Here is a 12085-nt window from a genome sequence, read left to right on the forward strand (position 1 = left end):
CTGCTCAGGCAAGCAGGGATGAAATCAGGAAGGTCAAAGTGCAACTGGAGGTAGAGCTAGCAAGAGAGGTGCCCTCCACAGCAGAGTGGCAGATGGTCACCTCCAGAACCAGGGCTGCTAGCAGCAAAGCAGTACCAGTTCCTCCAGTCTGGCTGGAGAACAGTTATGGGGGCCTGGCGACACTGCAGGAGAAGGAAGGAGAGAAGGAAACCTCCGGAGAGGAGACAATTCCACACACTGATCAGGCTGAAGGAGCTAAGCAGACCCGGAGGAGGAAACATCAAGTGATCATCATAGGTGACTCCATCCTGAGAGGTACAGAGGGTCCCATCTGTCGCCAGGACCGCTCGACAAGCAAGGTCTACTGCCTGCCCGGAGCAAAGATTCAGGACGTGACAGGGATGATCCAGGCCATGATCTGGCCCGCCAATTACTACCCCACGGTCCTAATCCATGTGGGCACTAATGATGCGGCCGGGAGAAGCCCTGATCACCTGATGACGGACTACCATGCTCTGGGGAGCATGCTGAAGGAGATAGGGGCACAGGTGATATTCTCTTCTGTCCTACCAGTGAGCAGACGTGGAAGACGACACAAGACCTGCAGAGGTCAACTTGCAGCTTTGGAAATGGTGTCTCGAGGCAGGCTTTGGCTTCCTAGACAATGACCCACACAGCAGGATGAGAGAGATGCTCGGGTGGGACGGGCTTCACCTTTCCCCCAAAGGTAAGCATGTGTTCTCTTCTAGATTAGCTGATCTCCTCCAGCGGGCTTTAAACTAGGCTTGTCGGGGGAAGGGGAAGACGAGGGCGGAGGAAGCCTTGGACCACTAAACCAAGCATCACCCACAAGAACAGCCCAGCCTAGACCGACGACGAGCAGAACAAATACCCAGGTAAGCAACAGGGGCCCGGGTAGTACTGAGATTAGGGGGTCAATGCACGCATCTCCAGGAGGCCTCAAATGCCTCTACACAAATGCTCGTAGTATGGGGAACAAGCAGGAGGAACTTACCCCCCTGCTAGCTGACACCAACCCAGACATAGTGGGGCTCGCTGAAACGTGGCGGGACCCAACAAATGACTGGGCGGTGAATATCAAGGGATATAGGCTGTACAGGAGGGACAGGACAGGGAGGAAAGGTAGGGGGTGTGGCGCTCTATGTCAAGGAGAAATACACATCCTCAACAAGTAGCACTGGGTCAGAGGAGGGGCACACTGAAGTGCTCTGGGTTAGAATACAAGGAAGTTGAGGGGAAAGGGACTGAACGGTGGGGGTCTACTAGAGACCACCCAACCAAGGGGAAGAGCTAGACTGGGAATTCTTAAGTCAGCTCACAGAGGTAGTCAGGTCAAAGGACACGGTCATCATGGGTGACCTGAACTTTCCAGACATCTGCTGGGAAGACCAGTCAGCCAGGTCTGACCGCTCATGTAGGTTCCTAGCAGAGATACAGGACCTCCATCTAACCCAGAAGGTGCACAGCCCCACCAGGGGAGATGGCTTGTTGGATCTGGTCCTGGCTACGGGAGATGACCTGGTGAGGGGTCTGCGGGTGCTTGACCACCTGGGTGACCATGATCATCGCCTGCTGGAATTCACCATCCAGCGCACAGTGAGAAAAGCCTGCAGCAAGGCAGCAGCCCTGGACTTCAGGAGGGCAACCTCCGTTGCTCAGGGCTGTAGCGGGGGGTGGTCAGGAAGGCCAAGGCAGAGATGGAACTGGGACTAGCTACCCGGATCAAGGACAACAAGAAGTCCTTTTTTAAATACACAGGGGGTAAAAAGAAGGTACCGGGTAACATGGGGCCTTTGCAAGACACGCTAGGTAATCTGGTCGTTGTACCAGACAGCAAAGCTAACCTATTTAACAATTTCTTTGCCTCCATTTTTCTGAGCAGGGGACCCAGGGGACGCGCACCCAGGCCTAGGGTCAGTAAGGACCTAGTCAGAACTTCTGGAGGGACTGGACATATTTAAATCAGCTGGTCCTGACAATCTCCACTCCAGAGTGCTGAGGGAATTAGCAGAGGTCATTGTGGGAGCCCTGACACGGCTTTACGAGCACTCATGGTGCTCTGGCGTGGTACCAGAGGACTGGAAAAGGGTCAATGTGGTCCTCCTTTTCAAAAAAGGGAGGAAGGAGGATCCAGGAAATTATAGACCTGTTAGTCTTACCTCGGTCCTGGGGAAGCTCTTTGAGAAAATTATCCAGGTGCACATCTGCGAGGGGCAAGCAGGGGAGTGCATGTTTAGGGGCAACCAACATGGGTTCGTTAGAGGCAGGTCCTTCTATGACCAGGTCACAAAATCCTTGGACGCAGGTGTCGCGGTGGACGTAGTCTTTCTGGACTTTAGGAAGGCCTTTGGCACGGTCTCTCACTGCATTCTTGTTAAAAAATTAGAAGATTGTTGTGTCGATGCTTACACAGTCAGATGGGTCACCAGTTGGCTAGAGGGCTGCACCTAGAGTGGTGGTGGATGGAACATTTTCGACCTGGAGGGATGTGGGCAGTGGGGTCCCCCAGGGCTCAGTCCTCGGACCCGCACTGTTCAACATCTTCAACTAATCAGGGGGGACCAGCAAGCATTGGGGGAGTCCCTGTTCCCCCGAGCGCTACCAGGAGTGACTAGAAATAACTGTCACAAGCTGGCATAGGATAGATTCAGGCTAGACATCAGGAGGCACTACTTCACTGTCAGGGCGGCTAGGATCTAGAACCAACTTCCAAGAGAAGTGGTGCTAGCTCCTGCCCTGGGAGTCTTTAAGAGGAGGCTAGATGAACACCTTGGCAGGGTCGTTTGACCCCAGTAGTCTTTCCTGCCATGGCAGCGGGTCGGACTTGATGATCTGCTCAGGTCCCTTCCGATCCCACCAACTATGAAACTATAAGATGTGAAGGGTAACAAGAAGGGTTTCTACAAGTATGTTAGCAACAAGAGAAAGGTCAAGGAAAGTGTGGATCCCTTACTGAATGGGAGAGGCAACCTAGTAACATATGAGAAGGGAAAGGCTGAAGTACCTAAATGCCTGTTTTACCTCAGTCTTCATAGGTAAGGTCAACTCCCAGACTACTACACCAGGCAGCAGCATTTTAAGACAAGGTCAGCAGCCAACAGTGGCAAAAGAACAGGTTAGGGACTAATTAGAAAAGCTGGACATATACAAGTCCACAGGGATGGATGAAATGCACTCAAGGGTACTGAGGAAGCTGGCCGATGGGATTGCAGAGCCACTGCCCATTATCTTTGAAAACTCATGGTGACCAGGAGAGGTCCTGGATGACCGGAAAAGGGCAAATATCGTGCCCATATTTGAAAGGGAAGAAGGAGGATCCAGGGAACTACAAACCAGTCAGCCTCACCTTAATCCCAGGAAAAAATCATAGAGCAGGTTCTCAAGGAATCCATTTCTAAGCACTTGGAGGAGAAGGTGATTAGGAACAGTTAGCATAGATTCACCAAGGGCAAGCCATGCCTGACTGACCTCTATGATGAAATGACTGGCTCTGTGGATGTGGAGAAAGTGGTGGACATAACATACCTTAATTTTAACAAGGCTTTTGATACTGTCACCTACAGCATTCTTGCAAGCAAGATAAGGAAGTATGGGTTGGAGGAATGGACTGTAAGGTGGACAGAAAGCTGGACTGTCAGACTCAACGGTTAGCAATCAATGGCTCAGTGTCTAGCTGGTATCAAAGTCGAGTGCCCCAGGGGTTGGTCCTGGGGCTGGTTTTGTTCAATATTTTCATTGACTATCTGAAAGATGGGATGGATTGCACCCTCAGCAATTGATGGATGACACAAAGCTGGGGGGTGTAATAGATGCACTGGAGATACACTGAGAGGCTGAGGAAACTGGGTATATTTAGTTCGCAGGGCTAAGTACAGACAGTCAAACAGCCCTAGGCTGAAACGATTCAGTCTTAGTAGTATAGTTTAAACTGCAGATTAAACTGAAAAACAACTGGACACACATTTACTTTTGATTCAGCAAATGCAGCCACGTGTCTGCAGTGGCTCAGGCCAGAAGCCAGGGGGGTGTTAAAGCATGACTCTGGCACGTAGCCAGGATGAGCTGTATGTTCGCTTCCTCTTCCTGCTACCCCAGAGGTTTCTGGGACATGCAGTCCAGAATCACAACAGCAGGACTCTGTGGGGATGCTCATTACTTCCTCTTCCTGCTTCCAGGTGCTTCTGCGATGTGTAGTCCAGAGTCACATCCAGCAATAAGTTTCAGTAAGTTTAGCAGGGCAGGGCAGGGCAGGGCAGATCTGTACTCAGGGGAAATGGGATTTAACAAGGGGAAGAAGGGTTTAACCCCCTTCCCAGGCCCCAGAGTGTTTGCCGAACGGCGGGGGGCAGTCCCTGCCTCCTCTTCCTCCTCCTGCCAACCCTTCGCTGTTGGATCAGAGAGTGCAGCTTAGCTCAGCCCTGAAAAGCATGCTGGGATTTAACTTGAACCAGGAAGGGGCCTGGGACAGAAGTTTTATAAACCAGTTTGACCCAAATCAGTTGAGTCTGATACTACATTCAAACAGGTTTCTCTTAAACCAGTTTCAGGCGTTTTAAAACTGGTTTATGTGCACTGAACTTCTGTTCTGTTACAGGTTTAAACCAATTTCTGATCACTTAAACCAGCTTATGTGTAACTTCTGTCCCTAGCCCAGAAGACAGAGAGTATTCAATAGCAGCCGGAAGGGTGGCTACAAGGAGGATGGAGCTGGACTGTTCTCAGCAATGACAAACGACAGAACAGAGAACAATGGTCTCAAGGTGCAGCAAGAGAGGTTTAGGTTGGATATTAGGAAAAACTCTCAGTAGGAGGGTGGTGAAGCATTGAAACAAGTTACCTAGAGTAGTGATGGAATCTCCATCCTTGGAGGTTTTTAAGGTCCAACTCGACAAAGCCCTGGCTAGAATGATCTAGTTGGGACTGGTCCTGCTTTGAGCAGGAGGTTGGACTAGATCATAGTGCTTAGGATCGGAAGGGACCTAAACAGATCATCTGGTCCGACCCCCTACCCTGGACAGGAACGAGTGTCGGGGTCATATCACCCCAGCCAAATATCTGTCCAGCCTCCTCTGGAAGACCCCCAAGGTAGGGGAGAGCACCACCTCCCTTGGGAGCCCGTTCCAGAGCCTGGCAGCCCTAACTGTAAAGTAATGTCTCCTGATGTCCAGCCTGAACCTTCTAACAATTTGTGGCCATTATTCCTAGTAACCCCGGGTGGTGCCTGGGGGAACAGAGCCTCCTTCAATTCTCGCTGGTCCCCCCGGTGAGATTGTAAATGGCGACCAGATCCTCTTTCAGCCTTCTCTTGCAGAGGCTGAACAGGTTCAGGCCCTTTAGCCTCTCTTCATAGGGCTTGCCCTGCTGCCCCTTGACCATGCAAGTGGCCCTCCTCTGGATCCTTTAAATGCTAGCCACATCCCTCTTGAAGTGCAGTGCCCAGAGCTAGACACAGTACTCCAACTGTGACCTGACCAATGCCACATAGAGGAGAAGGATCACCTTCCTGAACCTGCTTGTGATGCATCTGTAGATGCACGACAAAGTGCAGTTAACCTTACTGACCACTTCCTCGCACTGGTGGCTCATGTTCATCCTGGAGTCAGCAATGTCTCCAAGATCCCTTTCTGCCACAGTGTTGCCAAGGGTGTTCCCCAGCCTATAGATGTGTTGCTAGTTCCTTCTCCCTAGGTACAGCACCTTGCACTTGTCTGAGCTGAATTCCTGCCTATTCTCATCCGCCCGCCTCTGTAATCTGTCTAGATCTAGCTGGATTCTGTCCCTCCCCTCCAGCGTGCCCACCCTGCCCCACAATTTGGTGTCGTCAGCAAATTTGGACAGCGTGCATTCCATATCCACATCCAGATCGCTGATAAAGATGTTGAACAGTACAGGCCCAAGGATCGAGCCCTGGGAGACTCCACTGGCCACATCTCTCCAGGTTGAAAACAACCCATCCACCACCACTCTCTGGGTGCAACCATCTAGCCAATTTGCCACCCATCTGACTGTGTAGGCATCAATGCCACAGTCACACCAACACTCTCGTCCAGGGACTTTGTGACCTGATCATAAAAAGAAACCAGGTTAGTCAGGCAGGACCTACCCTCAATGACCCCATACTGGCTGCCCCTGAGCATTACCTCCCCTGCTGAGCCCTTGCAGATGTGCTCCTTGATAATTTTCTCAAAGGTCTTCCCAAGGACTGAGGTAAGACTGACTGGACTATAATTGCTGGGGTCCTCCTTTCTCCCCTTCTTGTAAATGGGGACCACATTGGCCCTTTTCCAATGCTCTGGTACCTGGCTAGTGCTACACGAGCACTCAGAGCGATGCCGAGCCGTCAGAGGACCTGCTGAGGTGCCTTCCAACACTAATTTTCTACGATTCTATGAATGTTTAAATAACAACATCAAAAACTGTTCCTGCACTTCAGATTACATTAAACTTAACAGTTCTGTAGTCTGTTGGGGTCCCAAACAGCTGTAATACAGAGAGTTGCCTCCTTTCTCATCAACAACAAATGGGAAGCTCAGGCTTGAATGTAAGTTACTATGTTAAGGCCTCAGGAACTGCTTATTCCTAAGGCCACTATCTAGCTGACTGGATCAAATTACTCATAACTGTCCTTTAACATTCTGAATCCTTATAGCAAGATCCTCAGGATCCAATGAGGGCAAGTCAAACCAATGCCAATTATTCATGATGTGGGTAATTAATTTGCTGTTTATTTTTCATGAACAGTACCATGTTGGGTTGTGCATGAAACTTCCTACTCCCTACTGCTTGCTTACGGCTCCTTGAGAAGATACTTACTCACAGTGTATGTTCTTGATCTTGGTAGCTTATTTTATAGCTGTAAACCAGCCATCACCCTCCACTTTCTCACAGAGTTCTGAATAGTTTGTTTACAGTATGACTAGTTTGACTCAATTAAAAGTAATGCAAATTTTGAATATATTGACATTTCATGTATGTAGTCCATAGAATCATAGTGTGGCAAAAACCTAGTAAAATACAACGTAAAGACTGATACTGTTTTATTAAAACAACCTTCACTCCCCTGTCCTGCCTTTTGTTGCATGAAACCATGCATGAAGGGCTGCACAAAATTAACTACAGGCCAGTTTTTCAAAAAGGTATATAAAGTAACTGAAGGAATTTTTAAAAAATGTCTGGCACCACTCACTCACCTGAGTGGCCAGCCATTTACATCTTTAGGTACATGTCTGGCCCTAAAGCCCTGTCTACAAACCCAACCTGACCAATTTAACTAGATTGATGCAAACACATTTAAAAATCAAAATACATATTTACGTAGAAGTTTGCCCTGGCTTAGCTACAGAATAAGGCACAGTTGTTAACCAAATGCCTGACCTGCAGAGGCAATGGAGTAACCAGGGTGGGGTGATTGGGGTAGCTGCCCCAGATGCCAACTTGAGGGAGGAGAGGGAGGAAGGGAGCAGGTGGATACAAAGAAAAAAACTCCAAACCTGTCACCATGGGATCAGAGTGTGGCGGCAGTGGCAGTGGTAACTGGGAGCTGCCATGTCTGCTGTGTGTGGCAGCTGATCTAGGTGCCTGGCCACATGTCACGCCTCTGTGCTAAGGGCTCTGCAGCTGAAGCTCCCGCAGAATACACAAGTCATAGATATTTAGCAGCTTTGGATATCAGACCATGACGTTCCCAACAGTTACGAGGACTTTGCAAGTCTCCTTCACAGCTTGGCTCAATCATGGTTGGAAAATACTGAAGCATGTAACAAGGCTAAAGCATTTTTCTTCTAATAAGTCTTTTTCCAGTGATTTACAAATCTCAAACTCCCTTCCTGGCCTTGGTTTGTCATCTCACACTGTACAGTATTTCTATGCATACACTGTGATCCTCTTCCTCTAATCAGAGCTCTCAAATCTGCCTGAGGCTCATAACCTAGGACATTTTCTCTGGGCAAGGAGAAGAAATCTGATTAGAGAAATGTTTTAATGTTTTATAAGGTTGAAGCAGAATGGCTCCTTTGATCAATGATCTAGTAAACCAGTGGCTCTCAACCTTTTCAGTCACAGCACCCCAACACCACCTATTTGATTATGGCAACACCCTGGTTGAGAACCACTGTTGGTGCTGCTTCAACTTAACTCAGGTGCTTCTACTGCCCCACGTGCCTGCTGTTCAGCCAACCTGGGAAGGGGTGTGACATGTGTGCACACTCCTCTTGCATTAAGGCTCTTTGATAAGCCTAAAGCAAAAACAGAGCTGGGTTGGTCTGTAGCCCTTCCTGGTCCCCACCCAGGAAGCAGAGGTGTATGGGTAGAACTGTGAGGGGTGATGGTCTGGACCAGGAAGGACTACAGCCCAAGTCAGTTTTCTTTTGCTTTAGGTTTATCAGACAGGCCTCATGCAGCAGGAAGGCACGCAGGCTTTAGCCCTGCACACAGGAAAGTTTTATTTGACCACAGCAGTGTCTGCATCACAATACCCTGGAGTGGGTCTTGTGGCAACCTGGTTGAGAACCACTGTATTAAACCCTGCCCTAGGCTGCTGACCATGCTTTATACCAGTGGGGGCCAACTGTTTCTTGTTTTGTTTGGTTTTTTTAACAGGGGACACACAAATTAGGCACACACCCTCCCAGAGCTCCACTCCAAACCCCTCTGCCAACCCAACTGCTGCTCTGCTTTCTACTCCCTGCCCTGTGCTCCCTGACCTATCTCCCACTATGCTCCCTGTCCCCTCCCTGATCTTCCACGTCATACATGCTGGAGGTTTGGTCACCCCTACTTAAGACAGCACCCTCACTGCAAAGCTGAGGAAAAGTAAACTGTCAGGAACAAGAAAACATAGTAGTTCTTAAACATTTGTTGTGTTCAAAATTTCAGTGGCTTTCTTTTGGTTTCAAAAGGACTGAGCTAGATAAGACAAAATGAGAGAAATGAACAGGTACATATATAAAATCAAGAGGGTTTAATATGCAGAAATGTAATGATAAAATTATAGCTTGTCTTAAAAAAAGCCTCCTTCCTTATAGATTTCACTGCATAGCATGAAGTTCCTGTAAAGAATGCTCCCTACTTCCAGTACAGGTATATTTGAAGACTAAAATTCTGTCCTACAGTATTAGCGAAAAACAGGTAAGAAAAAGAATTGGGGGAAGAGGAGGAAAAACAAAAACTAGAGAACAAGGCAAGATGGAAGAGAATAAATAGAAAAAAAACAAAGAGCTACAGTAACAGAAAAAGAAATAAAGAAAAAGGTATTCTATACTAATAAACAGTTTCTAATTGGTCAGAAAGTAATTGCTTAAAAGGTGCTTCAGACATCAGGAACTTTTGTTGTGTGTATCATACATAGAGGAAAAAGGAAGGGCGCTACACATCCAGATTGCCAATTTTTCCTGTCTTGTCACCATCTTCTTTATCCCTTCCTTTGTTTTCCCTGCATCCCTTATAATGTAGTACTTTAGTTAGGATTATAAACTCAGATCATTGCACAATCCATTAAATTAGGCTGGTGAAGTGTTCAGTGCCCACCTGAAGCTTTAGTTCTCTCTGGAACCCTCCAAACCTTCCTATTACCTCTGAGTATCAAAATTTGCTAGAATACTGCAGACAAGAATACTTGTATTTCCAAAGCTGGCACTGTACTACCAATGCAAACCTAACAAATTCCTTGCCATTTTTAAACGCAATTAATTTTGCAATAATTGCTAAACAGAACTTAATTCGTTTCAACCTACCTTTAAACTAGACTCATAGTCTGTATTCACTTTGAACAAAAGCCCAAGTCGCAAATGAATTTCCTTGGCTCGACAAAAGCTGGGATCAACATAAAGCGCCTCCTGAAATGCTTTAATTGCCCTGAAAAATAAACACATTAAAAATTTTCAATATTTACTGCAATGTTACTCTTTAATCAGTATGGTTATATCACAGTAAAATATGCAATCAGAATATTTTGTTAAGAGATGAACACATCATGATCAGGTATTTGAAATATGATAACTTCCCATTTCTGTGGCATCAGTTTTCATTCTGTGTTAAAATCTGTACTACTAACCATCCCAGCAGTCCACACATCTCTTATAAAAGGTCATTCTCTTCCACTCATTAGGCTAAATTAAATTATTTACTGCCTATATTAATGCATCTCAATTATTTCAGGAACACTGAAAAAATATTTACACTTATTACCAGATCTACAGCCAACTGCTTACACTGCTGCTGTTACCCACTCATTACCAGGGATCCAGGGTTTTGTTTGCTATGGAAAAATGCAGATTTCCTCCTTTAAAGGAGAAAAATGTGGGAAACTGCAGGTTTCCCTTTGCTGGCTAGCACAGTTTCAGCTTGCAAGGCACTGCTGGGGCTGGGGAGTGTGGGATGCAGGGAGCACCACGTGCACTTATGCGCACACAGATGTACATGGAAGTCAGGCAGTGTGGTAGAAAGCAGCTCCCTGCAGGTAAGCCAGTGGGGGGGAGGGCAGGGACCACAGACAATGTGTGTGGAGAAGCACATGCCCCCCCTAGATTTCTGCACCCACAGTGGGGTGCAGGATTGCAGCTGGGCAGGAGCTGCCTCTGTAACAGTGGACAGGACCTGGTGTGGAAGGAAACACTGCACCACCATGGCTGCCAAGATAAGGCACCTCCTGCACACCCAGCAGCAGCGGGCTACCTCACCTTGGTAACCATGGTGGTGCAGTACTCCCTACTGTACTGGGTCCTGCCTGCTGGACCAAAGGTGGAACCTGCTTGGAGCTGGTCTGGCTCAGATATAGCTCTGGGCCCTTCTGTGGGTGCAGAAATCTGGGGGGCATGTGCCCCACACACTGCCTGTGCCACCACTGCCCCCCTGACCGGTCAGCTCTGCCCAAACCCTGCTTCCCCATATACCCACAGTTCCCCACACAGCTATTCTTTTGCTCATACACTGGTGGGCTGGGGGCAAGGGAAAGCAGGTTGGGAGTAAGGGGCACCACCAGGGCTTGGGGGGGGGGGGGGGGGGGGGGGCGCAATGGCATGTGCAGGGCACCAGCATATCAAAACTGCTCAGCACTGAGGGTGGGGCCCAGCTGAATCTGTATCCTGGGTTCTGATTTTCCATAATAAAATAACCAAAATGCAATGCCAAAATATATCAGTATTTAGAATTTATGAGTGGTTACACACATTGTAACCGGTCGCAAAACCACTGGGGCAGCCAAGGCACCTTTCAGTAGGATTGCAGCTCCTATCTGGCTGAAACTCTATGGCCTCTCTCTCTCTTGTTTGCTTTCCTGCCATGGCTTGATCTTACTGTTAAACAGAGTGAATAAGGAAGGCTACCAACAAGCCTCAGAGTGAGCCTCAATCCTAATAGTTCCTTCCTGACTTGACAAGGCCCCTGTAGGGCACCTGTAGCCTTAGGGGCAATTTCCATGGTTCCTTCTTCTCTCCTACACTACGCTCCAAGCTCATAGATGTTACAATAACATTGTTCCTTCAGTTGGGGCTTCAGCCTCCCCAGCCTCCACCCCTTTACCTTCACTAGGCCTTTTAGCCGAGGCCCACTGCTTTGGACCTGGCTTTGAGGCACTAGCAACCATCTACCGCCTCCAAGCTCTGGGCCCCTGGCCTCTGTCTGCCAGGCTCCTGAGCCGCTATGGCTGCGCTCCTGTAGCACCAGGCCCTTGGCCCCTATCTCTTGCAGTCTCCAGGCATTAATTAGAACATTCCTGGAGTGTCTTGTGTATCAGCACCCCCACGCTGAAAACTGGCAGCGGGGGCACTTTAACTAAAGCTTGTTGCACAAACTTTAGTTACAGCGCCCCTGCTCCCATTTTTCAGCAAGGGGCTGTTAAAACATGGGACACTGGAGTTGGCTGGAGCTCAGTAATTACCACGCTTCACTAGACTTGATTAAATCAATTAATGTAATTACGTTAACTCAATTAATGTAATTACAGCATGTCAGAGCAGCATCGTTGCTTATGTACAGGCATCCTATTTTATTATAATGATTGAGGCAATGGTAGGCTTCCAAACTGCTTTCAAATTATAAATATATCAATAAAAGTGTGTTTAATTGA

At 48.0% G+C, this 12085-nt stretch overlaps 1 protein-coding gene across 7 annotated transcripts in view; it reads right to left on the reverse strand.

The window, feature by feature from the left end:
• KDM6A (lysine demethylase 6A) overlaps window positions 1-12085 on the reverse strand; it is a 153716-nt gene that overhangs the window by 74756 nt on the left and 66875 nt on the right. For 2 of the 7 annotated variants that reach the window (XR_003094228.1, XR_003094229.1), the window contains exon 1: window positions 9753-9797. The gene's annotated coding sequence lies outside the window, so the exon portion shown is untranslated. Of the gene's footprint in view, window positions 1-9752; window positions 9874-12085 lie in introns of those variants that run through there. The other 5 variants (XM_014520551.2, XM_014520550.2, XM_025204885.1 and 2 more) reach the window with 4 other exon arrangements.

This window comes from Alligator sinensis, unplaced genomic scaffold (assembly GCF_000455745.1).
Source record: "Alligator sinensis unplaced genomic scaffold, ASM45574v1 scaffold243_1, whole genome shotgun sequence".
Classification (NCBI taxonomy): domain Eukaryota; kingdom Metazoa; phylum Chordata; order Crocodylia; family Alligatoridae; genus Alligator; species Alligator sinensis.